Here is a 22,626-nt window from a genome sequence, read left to right as displayed (position 1 = left end):
CGCATATTCGCATATGTGCATATTCGCATATGGTATATTCGCATATGTGAATATTCGCATATTCCTTCTTTTAACTTGTGGGCCAATTAGAATGATGCAAATACACTTGGCAGAGGCTATCAACAACATCCCTAGCAACCAATAGTAAAGTTGCCCACCCCCTCACTGTTTTCTTCCTGTGAATATGCGAATATAACAAATACGCAAAATTCGCGAATATAGGACGAATATTCGTCTATATATTCACGAAATATTGCGAATTCGAATATGGTCAATGCCGCTCATCACTATTGATGAGCAACAGACCTGACAGTCATTATCCCAGGCTTCTTCATGCATGAAGGCACAAGCTGATAAGAGTAGAAGACCTCCTCCGTCCTTTTCTCCTGGTTACATGGTGTGGCTTTCATCAAAGTACATCCGCTTCAAGATACCCTATTATAAGCTTGGTTCTTGCTACGTTAGTCCCTTCCAGATTCTGCAAAAAATGTATCCTGTCTTCTACAAACTCTACCTGCCTATCCTGTCTACCTGCTACGTTCCATATTCCCCATTCCTTCTACGTCTCTCTCCTCAAGCCTCTTGTCATAAACCGGTTTTCTCAAAAGAATCTTGTCCCCACACCTGTCTCCAGCTCTTCTGACGTCTACAAAGTTAAAGAGATTCTTGGCTCTAAAACCGTGAGAGGTAAACAATTTTTCTGGTCGACTGGGAGGGTTTACGGTCCTGAGGAGAGATCTTGGGAGCCTGAGGATAATATTCTGGACCGTGACTTTCTCAGGAGTTTTCTGACTCGTAAAAGGAGGGGGAGACCAAGGGGGGAGGGGTACTGTTACGTTATGCGCTCCGGTCGTACACGCTGGCCGTGAGCGCATGGTCCTGTTACCTGCTGCTGCTGGCGGGGCTGGGATTCGCATCGTGGGACACGCCTGCTTGTGTATCCCAGCCCGTCACTCACCTGGTGCTTCTCCTCCCCGCCTCTGCCTCCCTGCTCCAGCGCGCATGTCCCCGTCCCCTAGGGTGCGCCAGAGCTTTAAGATTTAAAGGGCCAGTGCGCCCATTAGTGAAGTAACACCTGTGGCTCATTGATAAATTCCTCCACCTCCCACTTCTCTGCCGGATCTTTGTTGCCGAAGTGCCTGTGAGAAAGTGTTCCTGAGAGTTGCCTTGCCGTGTATCATACCCTTTGCTCCGTGACCTGACCTTGCTCCTTTGCCACCTGCCTACTGACCACTTGCTACCTTCCTGACTACGCTACTGTGCCGCCAGCCCTGACCTTCTGCTATTCTAACCACGAGTTGCCTTATACCACCTGTGCCTCGAATCTCCTCAGCCGCCTGTGCCGAGTCGAGCTGTGCCAGGGGTAGCGACCTGGGTGCCGCCTGCTGCAGCAAATCCATCCCACTTTGCGGCGGGCTCTGGTGAAAACCAGCGGCACCTTAGACTCCGCTCCATGGTACGGTCCGAGTCATCTACCACACAAGTCCAGCGGATCCACTATCATCAGTGTTCCAGTCTACTGAAACGTGAGTGTTACAATTCCTTTTTTTTTTCTACCAACAAGAACAAATGCTGGCTAATGAAGAGAAGAGTGTGGGGAGAACACTTGTGAGATGTCAGTGGAAAGTGCTGTTGGCATGTAAGGTGCAGAGTCATCGGCAACAATTACCAGGCAATAGTGGAATGCAATAACTTTTACCAAATAATAACTCTTTATTTATATAGCACACAGATTCCACAGCACTGTACACTCAAATTGGTCCCTTGTCCCCATTGGGGTTTACAATCTAAACCTATCATTATGTTTTTGAAGTGTGGGAAGAAACCAGAGTACACGGAGGAAAGCCACGCAAACAGGTAGAGAACATACAAACTCTTTGCAGATGTTGTCCTTTGTGGGATTTAAACCCAGGACCCCAGTGCTGCAAGGCAATAGTGCTAACCCCTGAGCCACCTTGAATGTGCAGCCACAAGCTTAGCAATAGCAAGTGCAGGATCAGAATGTCAATATAAAGGTTCAGTCTTTCAAATGAGGGAAGCACACTTGAATGTACAGGGAACTTGGTAACAGTCTCTGATTTTAGCCCCACTGTGCTCAGTTATCACTCACTGTCAGTGCCAACACACAATTGCGGCCGGATGAAGTGCATGTGCACGAAATCAACCAGTTAATCGCCTCCTGAGCTTCCCTCACTTTCTCCTGCCTCATGGACGGACCTCGTGTCGATTAGCAGCTAGCGTCTTACTGTGAGTTGCCGGGCACCCTTTTCTTTATTACTGGTATTTTTTTAATTGCATTTATTCTGTCCAGGCACCACTGTTACGCAGGACATTTTTCATGTATACGGACTACCTTTATATACTTTCTTGGATATTTGTGGGACCTCTTATAGTTCTATTCATTGCATTTTCTTATAGACAGTTAGGTGCCATAGCCACCATCTTTTTCTACTTTATAAGATTTGTAAATTACTTCTATTAAAAAATCTTAATCCTTTCAGTACTTATGAGCTTTTGAAGTTAAGGTTGTTCTTTTCGGTCTAAATCCTCTCTGATGACACCTGTCTCGGCAAACGCCCAGTTTGGAAGCAAATCCTCATAGCAAACCTCTTCTAAACTGGGCGTTTCCCGAGACAGGTGTCATCAGAGAGGATTCAGACCGAAAAGAACAACCTTAACTTCAGAAGCTCATAATTACTGAAAAGATTAAGATTTTTTAATAGAAGTAATTTAAATCTGTTTAACTTTCTGGAGCCAGTTGATATATCTAAAAAAGTTTTTTCCTGGAATACCCCTTTAATCTGAACCTTTAAAGCTGGTGGAATTACATAGGTCAGTTATAGAGAGGTGTTCTTACTGCTGTCTGTTTCAAAGTAAAGTTCAGTCAAATAAGAAGTCTGACTTGTCAGTTTCCAGCCCTTATCTTTGCTGGCCTAAATGACCTTCTAAGATTATTTTAAACCACATCAACGATCACCTTTACTCAGCTGGGCAGCTCTGTGTGTCGGCTTGTAGCGGCGGATTTCCCTGGACACACAGAGCTACCAGGCCGCAGCAGAGCATTGGTGCATCTGCAGCATGAAATACATGAGATAATTTCATTCAAAGGCTGCTCCCTGTCTGTCGCCAGGTTGGGTGTGGTTCTGCAGCCCAGTTCCATTAAAATGAATGGAGCCAAGTTGTAATATATTACACTTAGAATTGATGCCAAAAAGCTCAACATTTGATCAGGCAAGAGAAACTTGGAAGATCTGCAATAATGGAAAAAAATTACAGGTTCATTGTTGCACATAACTTCTTTGTTTTAGTAATGTACATACTGTTTGATCAAGGAGAAAAAAAATCTCCTAAATTTGTTCTATCAAAACCATTTATTATAGTTTGACATCCTTTTTAGGAAAACCATGAATAATAATAATACTAATAAAGTTATAGCTAGGTAGTCACCACTTCTAGTGATCTATTTACTTAAGGTTTGTAGGTTATAACATATGTATATGTAATAGATGCTAAAGGGAAATTTGAATGAGACAGAACCTGAACGTAGCCTACAAAGCTGGTACTGTGATACTCTCGATAATGTAGCCTATAGTGTACTTTATTACCATGGTTGGTGTAGTTGAGAAAATGATATTTGTACCAGTTAAGTAATGTACAAAATGATGTTCGCTTCATGACAACTGATGACAGTTTAAGTGACAGCCAAGTGTTTTTCTATGTGTCTCAAATCTGGGAATGAAACTCAAGACTCTGCTTAGTTTAATTTAATATTTAGATAGGAAGACTTCATGAATATATCTATTATTGCTTTAGTTATAAAAAAAAATCCATTTAGTTTGATTTACAGATATAGCAATGTACACCACTTCTCCAAAGATATATGGTTTATATTATATTTCTTTTATTCCAAATGGGAAAAATCCATCAGAAAAATCACAGGAAGGCTTGTATAGTAAGTATCAAAGGAGCTTTCTGTTTTGCAAAAGGAATGGGCTAAACCGTGCAAATGAATCTAGGAAGAAATATCCAGCTTCACGATCAAGAGAGGAAAAGGCTTCACGTACACTGCTTTGTATGAAAGTAATGACTTTATTAATAGCACGTACTATCGTCTCACTTGTATTCGTATCCTGCAAAATGGGCTACTGTTTTGTTACTCTTTTTTTTGTATGGAAAAAAACTAAGGTTTTATTTTTCTTCAATATCTCCAGGGGAACATTACATATGGAACTTTTCCTAAACCGGCAGCAGAAAGGTTCATTAACTTGTAAAATAGGATTAGTCTAGAATGAAATATATGCATTAAATTGGAAAAACAATTAAGTAATAGGAAAAGAATCCAAAATGGTAAAGTAATCATTAACAGATCAGCTATCCACTGACTGTATGTATAAATGTATGTATAGATACAGCTGTAAACGAAGTTGCAGAAGATAAATATGTCCTATTACAAAAGACGTCCAGTAGAAAACTGCTGCATATTATGTCGATCAAATATACGAACAACTAGTTCTGGACAATTTTTTGGTCCTGAACTAACTAGAATTGTTAGGATTGTTAGGTATAGAATGTTCCTGCATGGCCATTGTTACCTCCATTCCTTCATTGGGGTTGCCAAACATTTCAGAGTTCAGAGCTGCTGTTATTGTGTCTCCTTCTCATAGGGTGCCCATGTGGTTTTTCTGCCACTTGAAGGGCCAGGAAGTACACTCAGGTCTGCTTTCTGGCCAATCACTACCAGTCACCTCCTAATAAAGGTTATTACTCCCATACCCACTGTGCCTGAGCAACAAGGTTTCTGAGTGTTACAGCAAAGTTGCTCTTTGTATGCAGTTTTGTTACAGTCTTCCTTACTGACTCTATCTTTGCATGTTCCACTTTGCCTCTCCCATGTATGACTTCGACAAGTACCTGGACTTGTCTCTGCCTGCCACTCTGTGCTACACACTGGTGTCTCTTGGCCCAAAAGGTCAGCTTCCATGCACACCAGGACCACTCTCAAGGTATCCACCTGGTAACCCCCTAGAGTGAGAACCAGATCCTCTTAGGTGAGGGTCAAATCGTGAGAACCAGAAAATGTCCTGAGCATTGGCAAAAGCAAAATCACCTGGGTGGCATACTGGGTCCACTCTCATTGCTACAGATACATGGATATTATATATTAGTTTATAGCTAAACATCGCTAAAAAGTACCTCCTTGTAGGTACTTGCCTGGTAAAACTATGAGAGACAAACATCTCCTCATTCACCAATTTGTATTAATATATATACTGTATAAAACTCAATGGCGCTGATTTACTATTGTAAACCCGACATCTGTGTGCGCTAGAATTGAAAAAACCCCACAAATTCTCCATTTTACTCAGAAAATCCGAAAAGGGGGCGTGATCATTGGGAAAATGGGGTGTGGTCACCGAAAAGGGGGTGTGTCTCCGACATTTTCACAAAAACCCAATATATTTACTAAGATTTCCACAGAAAATGTGGTGGATTTGAGCTGAAGAAAACCCTACAGATCAGAGCATGTGTAAAATGGAGGGAAAAGGGCAAAGTGTAGGGAAGCCTTAGTAAATAGTGTTGCTCGCGAATATTCGCAATACGAATTTTATTCGCGAATATCGCATATTCGCGAATTCGTTTATTTATTTATTTTTTTCAGTACACATCACAGTAATCACCCCTCTCTGCTTCCAGCTTGTGTGGTGTAAAGAAGGCTCTAATGCTAATTTGTATATGCTAATTTTCACATATGCAAATTTTACATATGCGAAAATAAAACGCAAATATTACGAATATGCTAATTTAGCGAATATATGACGAATATTCGTCAATATATTTGCGAATATTCGCGAATTCGAATATGGCCTATGCCGCTCAACACTATAAATACCATGGAAAAATAATTGTAGGCAGTTAAAACCCACAAAGAAACCTACACTCCACTCTTACTAAATCAGGGCCAATGTGTGTGTATGTATGTGTGTATGCTCCAGCATCACTTCCAAACGGCTGAAGATGTTTCGACAAAACTTGGTATACATGTTGCTTATATGTCAACTACATATAGATAGATAAATTAGCCCTTACCCACCTTATTTTTGAGGGTCAGGGTTTTGGTTTAAAGTCCCATACAAGTCTATTGGAAATGTATGTTCCAGCATAACTTCCAAATGGCTGGAGATATTTTGATGAAACTTAGTACACTTGTTACTTTTATGTCAAATAATTTTACGTGAAGGATGTTTTTTTTTTTCTTAAGTCCCATGCAAGTATATGGGACTTCCAGTAGGTTTTTCCACAAGTCTGCTCTGCATCTCCTGGTGAGTGCGTCAGTCCTGCCACACCCTTCCTGCATGCCATACCCCAACTCACACCCATCATTTAAGTCACAACCCTTTTATTTTCTACCCTTTTTGTGCATTGGTCCCGCTTGGAAGTCACGCCCACTTCCACAAAAACACACATCCTTCTATTTTCGGCCTACAATCTCTTCATCACAACTGGGATATGGGTTGGGATATGGGGACGGGATATGAGGACGGGATATGAGGACAGGATATGAGGATGGGATATGCGGACAAGATATGAGGATGGGGTATGAGGTCAGATATGAGGACGGGATATGACATCAGGATATGAGGTCAGGATATCATGACGGGATATGAGGACAGGATATGAGGTACAAGTACTTACTCCTATGTTGCTTTTCCTCCCTCACAAGGATTAGGAAGGAAAAACTGGGCAACCCCGGGTGCTAGTATATTGATAATACAATTGGACTACTTCTAATAGTTCAAGAATAAGGTGAGCATATAGTTATTTTATCAGAAAATGTGTGTCAGAACATTTGTATATCTATGAAATATAATTATTAGCCTGATTCCTTTTGGCAGAGACACCTCCTACACCTGTAGTAGAGGTAGCATAACAGCATCACAGAATACCAAAACTCTTTCCTTTAAATTGTTTCTATCTATTGTTGACTGTAGCTGCATAATACATTTAGTCCTCATTTTCCCTGGGTCTATGTCTCCACATATACTGTAATTAGTGGAAAGCTGGCATAGTGTGATCCCTCAGGGTTTGATAGCATTGGGACACAATCATCTCATGCCAAGGGAAAGTAGTTAGAAGGAACATACATTATTTTAACTCCCTACATTTCAGATAAAATTACATAAAATAAGCAATGTGCAATCAGGAATGTTATTATATGTAATGTACATCGGTTAAATATTTGATAAGAAAAATGATAGCAGCTAAATGAAAGTGTCAGAATATATGACATTGTTTTGACAATCTGCTATACTTCTTATCTAGCTTAATTGTCTGGTGGAAATATTTCTTGAGACGTAAATGAGTTAGTTTCTGTAAGCGTCTCTCATATTGTCATCAAGAATCCTGCATTGTGTAGATTTAAATGACAAATAATGTCATGCCATTTTTGTCATTTCATTTATGCTTTATGCCAATCTACAATCACTGGTAAAAACAGAATTATTGTATGAATATACAGTTGTTTACAAAAGTTTAGGCACCCCTGACAATTTCCTTGATTTTCATTTATAAATAATTGGGTGTTTGGATCAGCAGGTATGCAAATGCATATTTGGACAAGCCAGCTTCATTTTGGAAGAAGGCACTGTGGACTGAGGAAACAAAGTTGGAGTTATTTGGTCATAACAAGGGGCGTTATGCATGGCGTCAAAAGACCACAACATTCCCAGACAAACACTTGCCACGCACAGTAAAATTTAGTGGAGGTTCCATCATGATGTGCGATGTGTGATGTGAAGTGGACTGTCCATGCTCAGTAACCATCAAACCTACTGAAATGGAGATTTTCTACGAGGAGGAATGGTCCAAAATCCCTTCAGCTGTTATTTCTGCTAAAGAATGATCAACTAAATATTGATGGGATATTTCTCTTCGGGTGCCCCAATTTATGCACCTGTCTACTTCAATTTTAAAACCTGCGACCCGTGGTCTAATAACTTAATATGAAATTGACTTCCAGTCTTTGTTTTATTGCATTCCATACTCTTTCTTTAAGGAATTATACCTTCATTTGTGCCAAGCATGCACCTTATTTTTATAACAATGTTGCTGATGCTTTTTCTTACCTTCAGTGCCATTGTTCAGGAACCCCTTAATCAGTGTGCTGCAAAATTCGGTGTCAGTGGTTCAACCATAGCTTTAGTTGGAACTAAGGGGCCTAGGCCAATCCTCGGCCAATCCCTCCATCAAATTTTACAGTTGGCACAGAGCAGTCAGGCAGGTAATGTTCTACTAGCATTCCTAGCAAACTGGTCCATCAGACTGTCAGAAAGAGTAGTGTGATTCATTGCTCTACAGAGCATGTTTTCACTCCTCCGGAGTTCAGTGGTAGCTTGATACCACTCCATCTGATTCTTTTTATTGTGCTTGGTGATGCAGGTAACTGCTTGCCCATGGTTAAACTGTGAAGCTCCCGGGGCAGTTTTTGTGTTGGGTTTTTATACTAGATGAGGTCTCCAACTCTGTAGTTATTGAGTCAGCAGAGTGTTGGCATCTTTTATGCACTATGGGGGAGATTTATGAAAACTTGTACAAAGGAAGAACAGAGCAGTGGCCAATAGCAACCAATCAGATTCCAGCTTTCATTTTTCAGAGGCCTTTTTAAAAATAAAAGAAGCATCTGATTGGTTGCTATGGGCAACTGCTTCACTGTTCCTCTGCACAGATTTTGATAAGTTTCCCGCTATGTGTCTCAGCACTTGGTCATCCCGTTCTGTAACTCTACATAGTCTATCGCCTCAAGGCTTAGCTGCTGTGGTTTCAAAACACTTCCACTTTTTAATATTATCGCTCATGGAAGATCTAGAAGGAAAGAAATATCAATAGCTGACTGGTTGCCTAGCGGTGGCTCCTATTATGGTACCACACTGGAATTCAGTGAGCTCTTTGGAATGACCCATTCTTTTACAAATGTTTGTACAGGCAGATCAGTTGCAGGAGGTCAAGGTCTCAGTGTTCAGACCCCGACCAATCCCCCACGGTAGTGCGTTTCACTCGCCGGCTGGCTGTGATCTCCATCCCAACTGCAAGAGACGTTTCCATAGACTTATAATGGAGTTGATTCCTGCAACTGGATATGTGTATGCATGTGATAGTCCTAAGGTAGTATTGTGCCCACTTTAGGTGTGATCACCTCCTGTGACCCTCCAGTGCCCCATGCCAACCTAGCAGCCTGCCCCTGTTCCTCTTGTAGAGCAGTGACCCCCAGAGTTGTGTGTGTAGGAGGGTAATGTATGCTGATGTGAGTGCCCGAGGAGAGGGGGGGCTGTGTGCTGCACGGCCTGGGCACTCCGCCTCTACCCCTGGCAGCTCGGATATTTAAAGCTCACAAGTGGGTGGGAGCAGACAGTGCACGCCACCACCGTCACTACCTCTGCTGCTCCCCACTTAAAGTTCAGTCACCAGAGAGTGACTACACAGGGCAGAGGAGGAAACAAGTGCCAAGAGGAGCCAGCACTGTCCTGCCAGCGGAGCCTCAAACCCCTACCCCTGGGTACTAGGTGCCCCAACTTATCACCCCTCTTCTTTCTCTCTACCGCCAGTGTGAGGTGCAAACTTACAATGTAGAAATACACAGTGTAAATGCATAGGCCGACATTTATCAATGAGTTTACACCATTTTTTCTCCGCACAAAAGGCGCTATTTTGGCGCACTGTGTGTTATTTTGCGCCTTTTAGTGGTAGAATATTTTAGTCATTCCAGATGTTTTGGAGTAGCAGTACACGCTTTTCAATTCAGCGTATGCCGTGGACTGAAATTTATGATCTGCGCCTTTTGTAAAAAGGTGCAAAAAAGGCACAAAGCCACTGAAAAGTGTCCAAAACTACACCATCCCAGACCTGGTGTAGCTTTTTGGTGTATGTGAAGAGAGAAATTTCAGAAAATGTTTACCTGCACAAAATTTATCAAATGCTCTGTGAACATTTAATAAATTTGGTGCTCCTACACATTACCAGCACACAAAAAAAGGGTGTAAAAAATGCTTCACTTACACCTACAATGATAAATGCGGGCCATAGTGCAGAAATACACAGTGTATAGTGTTAAGCGCTCCAAGGACGTAGAAGTGTGGTGACACGGGGGTGCAAGATACACTTGTCAATTCATGACGGAAGGGCACCGTTAGCCTATACACGGAACGAGGTGGAGACAGCTTCTCCTGGGCCAGACACAGGGGGTAAGAAACACACCGACGTCGGGTTGCGGATAACTGAGCAGGTGTAGATGGTACAACACACAGTACGGAGCAGAGTAGAAGGGATGAAGTTTAACCTTTGGGAGCCCTGTTGCCTTGCTGGGACTTATGGTGATTTTCACCCACTTGATTGATATAGACTTTAGATTTGAGACTGGAACAAATGCTACGCTGACTAGGGTTCTAACAAGGTCCAATTACTAACACCACCAGGGCTTGACTCACCGCTGTACGGAGGAACACTTGCAGAATGGTGGGGCTGACTTGAGAAGATATTTTGTCAGGCTTTTCTCAGGACACTCCACACATAACTTCCACCTCCTTTCCACACTGTACTCAGGACACAGCTCTAGGCTGAACTCCACTCTATAAAAATAAGGATTTAGGGTAACACTGCATCTTCCCATCTTAACCGCCCCCACATCCTGGGACTTAAAGGGGTACTCCGGTTAAAACCTTTTTTCTTTTAAATCAACTGGTGGCAGAAAGTTAAACATATTTGTAAATTACTTCTACTAAAAAATCTTAATCCTTCCAGTACTTATTAGCTGCTGAATGCTACAGAGGAAATTCCTTTCTTTTTGGAACACTGATGACATCACAAACACAGTGCTCTCTGCTGACATCTCTGTCCGTTTTAGCAACCATGCATAGCAGATGTATGCAAAGGGCAGCATGGTGGCTCAGTGATTAGCACTGCTGCCTTGCAGTGCTGGGGACTTGGGTTCAAATCCCACTAAGGACAACAATAAATAAAGCGTTATTATTATTATTATAACGTCAGCAGAGAGAACTGTGGTCGTGATGTCATCAAAGAGCATTCCAAAAAGAAAAGCATTTCCTCTGTAGTATTCAGCAGCTAATAAGTACAGGAAGGATTAAGATTTTTTAATAGAAGTAATTTACAAATATGTTTAACTTTCAGCCACCAGTTGATTTAAAAGAAAAAAGGTTTTCACCGGAGTACCCTTGAACGGGGTTTAAACCATTCTCATGAGCAAAGAATGTGTTAAACCCGGTGGGTCCTGGTTGCTACAGGCAGCCAGGACCCATGGCTAATGCCGGGCGCCGCCGGCTGGGCTGATGCCCGGCATTAACCCTTTAGACAGCGCGATCAAATTTGATCGTGGCATCTAAAATATGGGTTTAACGGTGCCGGTAGCTCAGTGGAGCTGATCGGGACATCCGCGACGACATGGAGTGAGTGCTATGCAGGCTAGAGCAGCAGAGCAAGATGACACTGATCAATGCTATGCTATGGCATAGCATTGATCAGTATATGCAATCAGAAGATTGCATGTTATAGCCCCCTATGGGGGCTAAGAAGGAAAAAAAAGTGTAAAAATAAAAGCTAATAAAGTGAATAAACCCCTTCCCTATTAAAAGCTAAAATCACCCCCTTTTCCCATTTTTTAAATAAAATAATGTAATAAAATTTTTTTTATCTAATGTGGTACCGCCACGCGCATAAATATCCGAATTATTAAAATATAAGGTTAGCTAAACCGCATGGTTGATGGCGTACACATAGAAAAATACCAAAATCTAAAATTGTGCTTTTTTGGTCACTTTATATACCATAAAAAGCTAATAAAAAGCGATCAAAATGTCCCATCAAAACAAAAATGGTACCGATAAAAACTACAACCCCTTAAGTATTTTGCTAGAAAAAGTGTTGACCCCCTCACAAAAACCACTAGAGCATTCCTCCTGGACACCTCCGATATCTTACAGGTTATCAAGGATCAATAACATCACAGAAGATACATGGCTTGTATCTATTGACGTGTCAAGTTTATACACTTCAATAGTACATGAGAGGGGTATTGAGTTGACAAGTTAGTTATTGAATTCCAGTGATTACACAATGGCACAGAAATAATTATTTCTGGGTCTACTACGTATTGTACTAGAAGAAAATTATTTTTATGTATGAGGATGCTTTTTACTTACAGAGGCAAGGATCGGCAATGGGGGCGAATGTGCCCCCCCCCCACCCCATACGCTAATGCCTTTATGGCCTGTTTTGAGGAGGTCCATGTATACCCACATCAGCTTTTCCGACGATACATCAGAACCTGGAAAAGGTTTATAGATGACGTTTTCTGCGTATGGGAGGAGCCACATTCCCACCTCTTACAATTTATGGAACACCTAAACAATGTCAGACCAGGGCTCAAATTTACATTGGTCAGTGACCAGACTCAGGTGAGCTTTGTGTACACAATGGTAAAAAGGATAGTAGAGGGGGCCTTAAAATGGATTTATTCCGCAAACAAATGGATCGAAATAGGTTATTGCACTATACAATCTCCCACCCAATGTCTGTTAAAAAATCTATCCCTAGGACACAGAGAGAGTGGATTCAACGGATAGTCTCAGACCCTGAAGTAAGACAACATAGATTGGGAGAGTTGGATAAAAAATTCTGTCAAAGAGGCTATCCGGAACGAGTATTGGAGGAAGCTTGGGCCCCTTCTAACAGAGATAGGGAATTAATTAAACAACCTAGAATCCCTTCTGTGAGACAATTTCACCCATTGGTCTATAAAATTGATTCTATTGTCAAAAAACATTGGCAGGTGTTGAGAGGGTCTTACCCCAAAATTCAAGAATTTGCGAGTCCCCCATTGATCTGCAATAAGAGAACCCCAAACCTGAGGGACAAACTTGTCCGGGCAGATGTGGGATCACAAAAAACTGAATTATAACAAACGGTCCTAAGAAGCCAACGTAAGGGCACTTATGCGTGTCTACACTGCGCACAGTGAAGCAATGTGATCAAGAGTGACAGCTTGTTGCATCCACACACTGGATAGGTCATCAAACTCAAACATTTTAGTACTTGTGACTCAAAAAATGTGATTTACAACATCAAATATCCGTGCGGTCTCCTATACATTGGGAAAACTACCCAGCGTATAGGAGATTGCATAAATAGACATAAATCCTCAATTAGGTGTAAGAATCTCTTGTACCCCATTCCATTTCACTTTGAAAAAATGGGCCATAATATCTCACAACTATGGTACCAGGTGATAGATCATGTACAGTGCCCTAGCAGGGGTGGCGACATTAAAACCTTATTACGTAAAAAAAGAGGCATACTGGATCCATCGCTTGTCTACCCTGGAGCCTAGAGGTCTTAATAGGGACTACGATCTCTCTTCTTTTTTGTAAATAATATAGAATTAGTTTTTAATCTTTTTATTTTTTCTCATTGTTTATAGATTCTTCAGTGAAGGGAGGAATCTCAACAGAAATATGCAAGATGTATAAGATCAGTATAAATATGCTTATTTCTTCATGCATACCTTTAACCCCTTAACGCCAATGGACGTCAATGTACTTCTTGGTGCCATGGTACTTAACGCACCATAGCGTACATTTACACTACAACATAACCGCGAGCACCGGACCGGCTGCTATCAGCAGCCAGGGAGCCGCCGGTAATAGCAGACATCCGCAAATGCGCGGATGTCCGCCATTAATCCCTCAGATGCAGTGATCAATACAGATCACGGCATCTGCGGCAGTGTGGTACTTTAAATGGATGCTCGGTCGCCCGCAGCGCTTCTGTGGGGATCCGATCATCCAGCATGGTGGCCGGAAGTCCCCTCACCTGGCTCCGGCCGTCTCCCGGGGTCTTCTGCTCTGGTCTGAGATCGAGCAGACCGGAACAGAAGATCACCGATAACACTGATCAGTGCTATGCCCTATGCATAGCACTGAACAGTATTAGCAATCAAAGGATTGCTATAGATAGTCCCCTATGTGGACTATTAAAGTGTAAAAATGAAAGTAAAAGAAGTAAAATAAAAAAAGTAAAAAAATATGAAAAATCCCCTCCCCCAATAAAAATGTAAAACTTCCTTTTTTCCTATTTTACCCCCATAAAGTGTAAAAAAAAAATTAATACAAATATTTGGTATCACCGTGTGTGTAAATGTCCGAACTAATAAAATATAATGTTATTGATCTCGTACGACGAATGGCGTGAACGTTAAAAAAAAAAGGGCAAAATTGCTGCTTTTTTGTCACATTTTATAAAAAAAAAAAAAAAAAAAGTTTTATATACACAAATATGGTATCAATAAAAAGTACAGATCAGGCCAAAAAAAATGAGCCATCATACCGCCGCTTATACGGAAAAATGAAAAAGTTATAGGCCATCAAAATAGAAGGAGTTTAAACATAATAATTTGGTTAAAAAGTTTGTGATTTTTTTTTAAACGCAACAATAATAGAAAGTATATAATCATGGGTATCCATTTAATTGTATTGACCCACAGAATAAAGAACACATATAATTTTTACTGTACAATTGTACAGCGTGAAAACAAAACCTTCCAAAATTTACAAAATTGCGGTTTTCTTTTTAATTTCCCCACACAAATAGTATATTTTTGGTTGCATCATACATTTTATGGTAAAACGAGTGATGTCATTATGCAGGACAACTAGTCGCGTAAAAAACAAGCCTTCATACTAGTCTGTGGATGATATAAAAGAGTTATAATTTTTAGAAGACGAAGAGGAAAAAACGAAAATGCAAAAATGAAATTGGCCTGGTCCCTAAAGGGATAATCCGGTGAAAAACTTTTTTTTTTTTTAAATCAACTGGTGCCAGAAAGTTAAACAGATTTGTAAATTACTTCTATTAAAAAATCTTAATCCTTCCTGTACTTATTAGCTGCTGAATACTACAGTTGAAATTCTTTTCCGTTTGAAACACAGAGCTGTCTGCTGACATCATGAGCACAGTGCTCTCTGCTGACATATCTGTCCATATTAGGAACTGTCCAGAGTAAATGGAAATCCCCATAGCAAACATATGCTGTTCTAGACAGTTCCTAAAATGGACAGAGATGTCAGCAGAGAGCACTGTGCTCATGATGTCAGCAGACAGCTCTGTGTTTCAAAAAGAAAAGAATTTCCGCTGTAGTATTCAGCAGCTAATAAGTACAGGAAGGATTAAGATTTTTTAATAGAAGTAATTAACAAATATGTTTAACTTTCTGGCACCAGTTGATTTAAAAAAAAAAGTTTTTCACCCGAGTACCCCTTTAAGGTCAAAATGGGCTTGGTCCTTAAGGGGTTAATTATGCTTTAGGCAATATTATGCTAATATGACGTGTTTAATGTTTGTAAACATGGTATGGTATCCATAACAACCATTGATGTCAATACCGAAAGGAGAATGGGCTTCTGTGCATATATACTGTAATGGAACTATCTACTTGTATGTCATTCTGAGTAAGGCTTTGGCCAAAATGCATCATTACTAGTAATTAGCACTGTGTTAATAAACAATTTACACTTGGCAGAAGAAAACAGTGAGTGCTCGGATTTCTTTCCTTCAAGTACACAGCCTTCATCGTGCACCACCATACGAGTCTCGCGTGCCGACCCATTCTGTTGCAACTGATAAAAGCTACAGACTACGGCGCAAAAAATGAGTCCTCATATAGGGGCATGATGTCACACGCTGCCGGCCCGTGGTCGCCGGTAATCAGACCCAGAGCGAACATGCTCCGGGGACTGATTTTAACTGGGGTGCTGTGTGCAAGATCACGGGGATCCCCAGCGGCGCGACCCCGCGATCAGGCATCTTATCCCCTATCCTTTGGATAGGGGATAAGATGTCTAAGCTCCGGGGTACCCCTTTAATGCAAAGATTGGAGATCCTTCATGTGGTTTGTGCCTTTGTTGCTTACCACTTGCATTATTGGTGTAGAGTGCCACACATTTTATCTGAGAATTAGGCTGATGAGGATAACACTTCTGAGCTTTAGAAGTAGGGACCATTGGGACATACTGAAACAAAACACACATAAACACAACACTTCTTGAGGCTCTTCCTGAGGTTGCAGCATTTAGTACCAAGGTGACTCTGGAAGGCAGGCCGGAGCTGCAGTAGGCTATCCATTGCTACTGGTCCTGTGCCACGAGGCCCATTGACTTATAGCATCTTCTCCCCATGAGTATAGAGAACACCTCATGGCCACAAGACAAGTGACATACAGACTCCTTCCTCCATGCTAAATTCCGGCCAAGGTATCCCTTTCAATTTCGGGAGCACCTCATGCACTTTAGAAGACAATTATTACAAACGACATGGAACTTTTAGAGAGAGAACAATACATCCTGACTGAATACATTTCTGACTACACAACATTTGATTACTGTCTGGCTTTACGCATTTCACTTATAGTGATGAGCGGCATAGGTCATATTCAAATTCGCAATATTTCGCGAATTTATGGACGAATATTCGTTCACTTTTTTCTCAATGCGAAATTCGTAATGAAATTTGCAAAATGCACATGTACAATTATATCTTTCAACTAACTACTTTCCTATTGGTTGCTAGGGATGTTGCTAACCTCTGACAACTGTATTTGCATCCTTCTCATTGGCCCACAAGCTAAAAGAAGGGAGGGATCAGTGTCCTCTGGAAGTGCCGATATTTGCGAATTTTGCATATTTGCATAATCGCCTTCTTTGGACCACAAGCTGGAAGCATATTCATCATAACGAATATATTTCACAATATTCTAAATATTCACGAAATGCCGATATTTGTGATAAAAATTAGCTATTTGAATATTCGCACTTAACACTATTCACTAACAACAGCATTGAATAAAACATTAGAAAGAACAACAATAGGCTTTTGTCACCTGAAACTGGAACAAACAACTGTAGGTGAGCAATATTCTGGCTCACAATTTTCTTTTTTTGTAAGGTGGAGGCTGGGGTTCCAATCCGGGTTGGAAGCCTCTCTCTTCCTGGTGGGCCAAATGCTTCGGGGGCCTGGCCTTTGTACCAGCCGTTGAAGTAATACTCTGGATCCAAGAGACCTGTTACAGGTGGGACCTGGAGATATTCAGGTTGACGATAACAACCACCTGCACAGAGGCAACACCTGCCACTGGGGCTGCCGATGTTGTTGGTGCCAGCTCTTTCGGCCAAGCCTAGACAACAGGGGGCCATGGCGCAGATATGAGGAACCTCAGCTTTTCCCGCGGCACAGCAGTCGCAGGGGGAACCATCGCCAGTTCCGGAGACTATTACCTTCAGTTGGTAGGTGGCTCCTTCTTTGGTAGGGGTATGAGGTGCTCCTCCATATATTTTAGTTGCCCTGGCTCATCTCCAAACACCCACCGCAGCAATCGGGGGTGACTTGGGCCTAACTTGGGGCTCTGGCTTGGGCTGACAGGAAATACATCAGCCATGCAGCCTCTGCAACATCCCCCGTGCAACAGGGGGGCGGTCCTTTGAGTTCCACTTTGGGCTTGGCACAGCAACTTGGTGCCCGGGGTTGGGGTGTCTTGCTTGGCAGGAGCTCTGTTTGCAGCTTGCACATGCTGACAATAAAAAAGAACACAGTCTCTGGTCACAGTTTCTGTCTGTAATATGGCTGACAATAAAGTTCTCCCCCCTCTATTTCTTCAGCGCCGATCAACATAAGCAAAGTCCCGCACAATAAATGTGGCGCACACATCTGTTGCATGATTGTGCGTTCTCTAAAGTATCGGTACAGTTCAGACTGGGTTTTTTATTTATTTCTGTAAAAAAAGAAACAAATCATGGTAAAAACTTTGTGGGTCTTTTTCTCCTTTTACACTTTGTGAAAATGTGAGTACAGGGCAAGACCAGCATGCTGGTGTTGCCCCCAAATTTTCCTTTTCATAAGGGGTAAATAGAGAAAAAGACCCCTAAAATTCATAACACAATTTCTCCTGAGTACGGAATACTCCATATGTGGCACTAAACTGTTGCTTTGAAATACATCAGGGCTCCGGAGTGAAACAGCTCCATACACATTTGAGGCCTAAATTAGGGATTTGCATACCCTTTGCATACCCTTCTGGCAGTGTTTCCAGAACAGGGTGCCTTCAGCTGTTGCAAAACTACAACTCCCTGCATGGCTGGACAGTCAGTGTCTGTGCGTACGTGCATGCTGCGAGTTTTTGCTTTGCAGAAGCTGGAGGCTCAGTTTAGTAATTTTAAGGGGGGGGGGGAGTAACAGTGTAAGGGTGTGTATATGTAGTATTTTACTCTTTATTTTGTGTAAGTGTAGTGCTACAAGTTTGAGCCACGTGGATTTTCCGCAACTCAAACTCGGAGCGGGAAACTTACTGTAAACCCGCCCATGTGCTCTAACTTCAACTCCCAGCAACTGCACAGACAGCCAAAGGGCATGCATGAAGTTGCAGTTATGTAGTTTCATAACTACAATGCCCAGCATGCCTTTTGACTATATGTGCATGCTGGGAGTTATAGTAATACAACCTCTAGAGGCATACCACTACAACTCCAAGCATGTCCTTTGGCTGTCCGTGCATGCTGGGAGTTGTAGTTATGCAACAGCTGGAGGGAAAAGGTGAAACAAGCTGTTGCATAACTACAACTCCCAGCATACACGGGCAGTCAAAGGGCATGCTGGGAATTGAAGACTTGAACACCACTGTATGAACACTGCATTTCTGTGTACACCACTGTATGAACACTGTGCATTTCTACGCCCTGTACACAATAACATGAACACCCCTGTGTGAACACTGTATTACTACGTCCTTGAAGCGCTGAACACTATACACTGTGTATTTTTACACTATTCATTTACACTGTGTATTTCCATGTCCTCGGAGTGCAGAGCATTATACACTGTGGGATTTATTTATCAATAATGGTCTTTGCTAGATAACTTTTGCAGCTTTTGATGCATTTGTTTGGGCGGTGCTGTGCCAAATTTATTATAGTGTTGCATTGGCCATGATAAATTTCACGCAGATCCGCACATCCACTCCCAGGTAATTTTCTACCACCACTTTCAGATCATGTCTACCCTGATTCTGAGGAGCTTATTTGTCTGTGTGTTTGGCTTTATTTGTTTTAGTTGTAATTTTAAGGCAAATTATTGTCTAAAAGAAGGTCTGCAAAGAGAGTCTCCCTCACATTTGAGCAATAGTTTACCTTGCCACAGGCCATGAAAAAAACAAACAAAAACAAAAAACGTTAGTGATTGAGAGACGGAGGTTTTAGTTGAACAGGTAATTTATTTATTATTATTTTTTTTTTTACCTACCACCTCTTTTTTTTTATTTTGTTATCATCCCTTTGTTGGATATTTTGTTAAACTTGGGCACATGAAATTGTGAGATGTGGGTCATTGTTAACAATTTTATTGTTTCTTATGTCGCCATTCCTTTTTTGTACCTTAAAAATATCTGATTGTTTCATATGGATAACTGCTTTACTTTTCCTTTGCACTTTTTTTTTATTTTTAACTTTTCATGTCTTTAAACACTTTTATTCTCTACCCTATTCTATCTCTCTCTCTCTCTCTCTCTCTCTCTCTCTCTCTCTCTCTCTCTCTCTCTCTCTCTCTCTCTCTCTCTCTCTTTCTCTCTCTCCTCTCTTTTTATTTTTCTCTCTCTCTCTCTCGCCTTCGCTATGGCTGATGATTTTTTTTTCTTGGCTAACAGATGGGGCTAGTAATCTTTTTCATACCTGATTAGGAGGTGGTCTAGATTTGCGTTTTTTTATTGTGTCAGTTGCGGCAAGATTTGCTCAAAAATCAAAAGCATGTAGATCATAAATTTGTGACCACTGCTTCAAAAAAATGGCCTAGCAACACTAAAAGTTCAAATTGACAGATTTTAGAACTAAGAAAAAGAAACACAAAAAAACCTGCAATGCGAAAAATGTAGAACAATAAAAAGCACACGAACACAATGATAAATAACCTCCTGTGTATTTCTACACTATGCATTTACACTGTTTATTTCTACGTCTCTGGAGCGCTGAACAATATTGGGGAGATTTATCAAAACCTGTGCAAAGGAAAAGTTGCCCAGTTGCCCATCGCTTCTTTCATTTTGCAGAGGCCTTGTTAAAAATGAAAGAAGCAATCTGATTGGTTGCTATGGGCAACTGAGCAACTTTTCCTCTGGACAGGTGTTGATAAATCTCCCCCTATATACTGTGGGGGAGATTCTCAAAGAATTTTGCACCCCAAAAAATAAATTTTGCGTCAAAGTATCAACCACATTTTCAAAGAGCTTTGTGCCGCAGTTTACACTGTTCATGTCAGTTTTGTAAAAGTGAGCATGTCCATGTATATTGTCTGCTTTACATTATATTTTCAATGGGGTGAGAGTCTAGTTTACATCAAAAATTTCACACCACATTTAAGCTCAGAAATATTTTATTTATACAGTTATCGCTTGTCTGGGCACTAGTAACCATGGTATATTTTGTGAGATGTTTCCGACAGAACTCTCTGGGATGTAAAATGTGGTGCAAAAATCGGTAATTTTGGCACAAAAATTGACGATTTTGTCACCAAACTCTGCAATTTTGGTACAAAAAAATCCAATATGGCTGCAAAAAAAAAAAATTGGTGGTGCCAAAAAAAAGCAAATGTGGCGCGAAAATGAATTTCCACATATTTTCATCTTTTCAAAGCTGGCGTGCGTGTCCCCACCTCCTAGGGCACACGCACGCCGGTGCTTTAAAATTTAACTCAAGGACGCAGGGTTTTTCCGTTTTTGCATTTTCATTTTTTCCTCATCAACTTCTAAAAATCATAACACTTTCAGTTTTGCACATAAAATTCCATATGATGCCTTATTTTTTGCACCACCAATTCTACTTTGCAGTGAAATTAGTAATTTTAATAAAAAAAACATGGCAAAATAGAAAAAAAATTAATTGTATGACAAAATTGAAGAAAAAATGCCATTTCAGTACTTTCGGGGGCTTCCTTTTCTACACAGTGCATTTTTCGGTAAAAATGACACCTTATCTTTATTCTATAGGTCCATACAGTTAAAATGATACCCTACTTATATAGGTTTGATTTTGTCGTACTTCTGAAAAAAATCATAACTACATGCAGGAAAATTTATACATGAAAAAATCTCATCTTCTGACCCCTGTACCTTTTTTTTTTTCCGCGTATGGGCCGGTATGAGGGCTAATTTTTTGCGCCGTTATCTTAAGTTTTTATCGGTACCATTTTTGTATTGATCGGACTTTTTAATCGCTTTTTATTCATTTTTTCATGATAGAAAAAGTGATCAAAAATACACTATTTTGGACTTTGGAATTTTTTTGCGCGTACGCCATTGACCGTGCAGTTTAATTAACAATACATTTTTGTAATTTGGACATTTCTGCACGTGGCGATACCACATATGTTTGCTTTTATTTACACAGTTTTTTTTATGGGAAAAGGGGGGGTGATTCAAACTTTTATTAGGGAAGGGGTCAAATGACCTTTATTAACTTTTTTCACTTTTTTTTCCCACTTTTTTTTGCAGTGTTATAGCTCCCATAGGGGGCTAGAAAACTGCACACACTGATCTTTTACACTGATCCCTGCAAAGCCATGGCAAACACAATGACTGCTTTCTCTGAGGCACTAGGCACATACCGACTCGGTATGATACAGGGTCACGGCGTGAAACCGTTTTAAATACCGGGACCGAGTGTAGTGCGTACAGGTAAGCCCTACATCCTTAAGAGGTTAAAGGGCCAGTGCGCCCTTGATTGTTGCTTTCACCTGTGCCTTGTCTATAAGTGTGATCACCTCCCACACCTTCTTGCTTGATCTTTGTGCCTAGTGCCTCAGAGAAAGCAGTCACTGTGTTTGCCTTTCTGTGTTCCAGACTACTCCTCTTGTGACCTGACTGCGCTCCTGTGCCAACAGCCTACTGACCTTGCTACGTCCTGACTACGCTTCTGTGCCGCCTCTCCTGCCTTCCTGCCAGCCTCTCTACGTGTCATCTCTCCTGAGTCTAGTTACACCTAGCAGCCTGTGTGGACGAGTGATGCCAGGGGTAGAGACCTGGGTGCCACCTGCCACAGCAAGACCATCCTGCTTTGCGGCACCTTAGACTCCACTCCCTGGTACGGCTCACGTCATCTTCCACACAGGTCCAGAGGATCCACTACCACCTGCAATAACAGAAGATCAGGCGATGAATCCCACTGGGGTGCCTCTGCCAGATGTTTTGGATCTTTCCACCATTGTGGCTCAAAATTCGCAGCAGTTAGCTCGTCAGGCGCAACAACTGAATCAATTGTCTGCCATGATGCAACAGCTTCTTGCCGCCCAACAGCAACAGCAGCCGCAACCTGCTCCTGTGTCTCCTCCTGTACCTGCAGCTCCTTCCGGATCCAAGCTTCATTAGTATAAAGGGGATCCTAAGTTATGTAGAGGCTTCGTGACTCAGTGCTCTATGCATTTGGAGCTCATGGCGGATCAGTTTCCTGTGGAGCGAGCTAAAGTGGCCTTTGTGGTCAGTTTATTGTCCGGTAAAGCCCTGGCCTGGGCTACTCCCCTTTGGGATCGTAATGA

The sequence above is a fragment of the Hyla sarda genome, chromosome 1, assembly GCF_029499605.1.
Source record: "Hyla sarda isolate aHylSar1 chromosome 1, aHylSar1.hap1, whole genome shotgun sequence".
NCBI lineage: Eukaryota > Metazoa > Chordata > Amphibia > Anura > Hylidae > Hyla > Hyla sarda.
Note: the sequence above shows the minus strand (reverse complement) of the source record.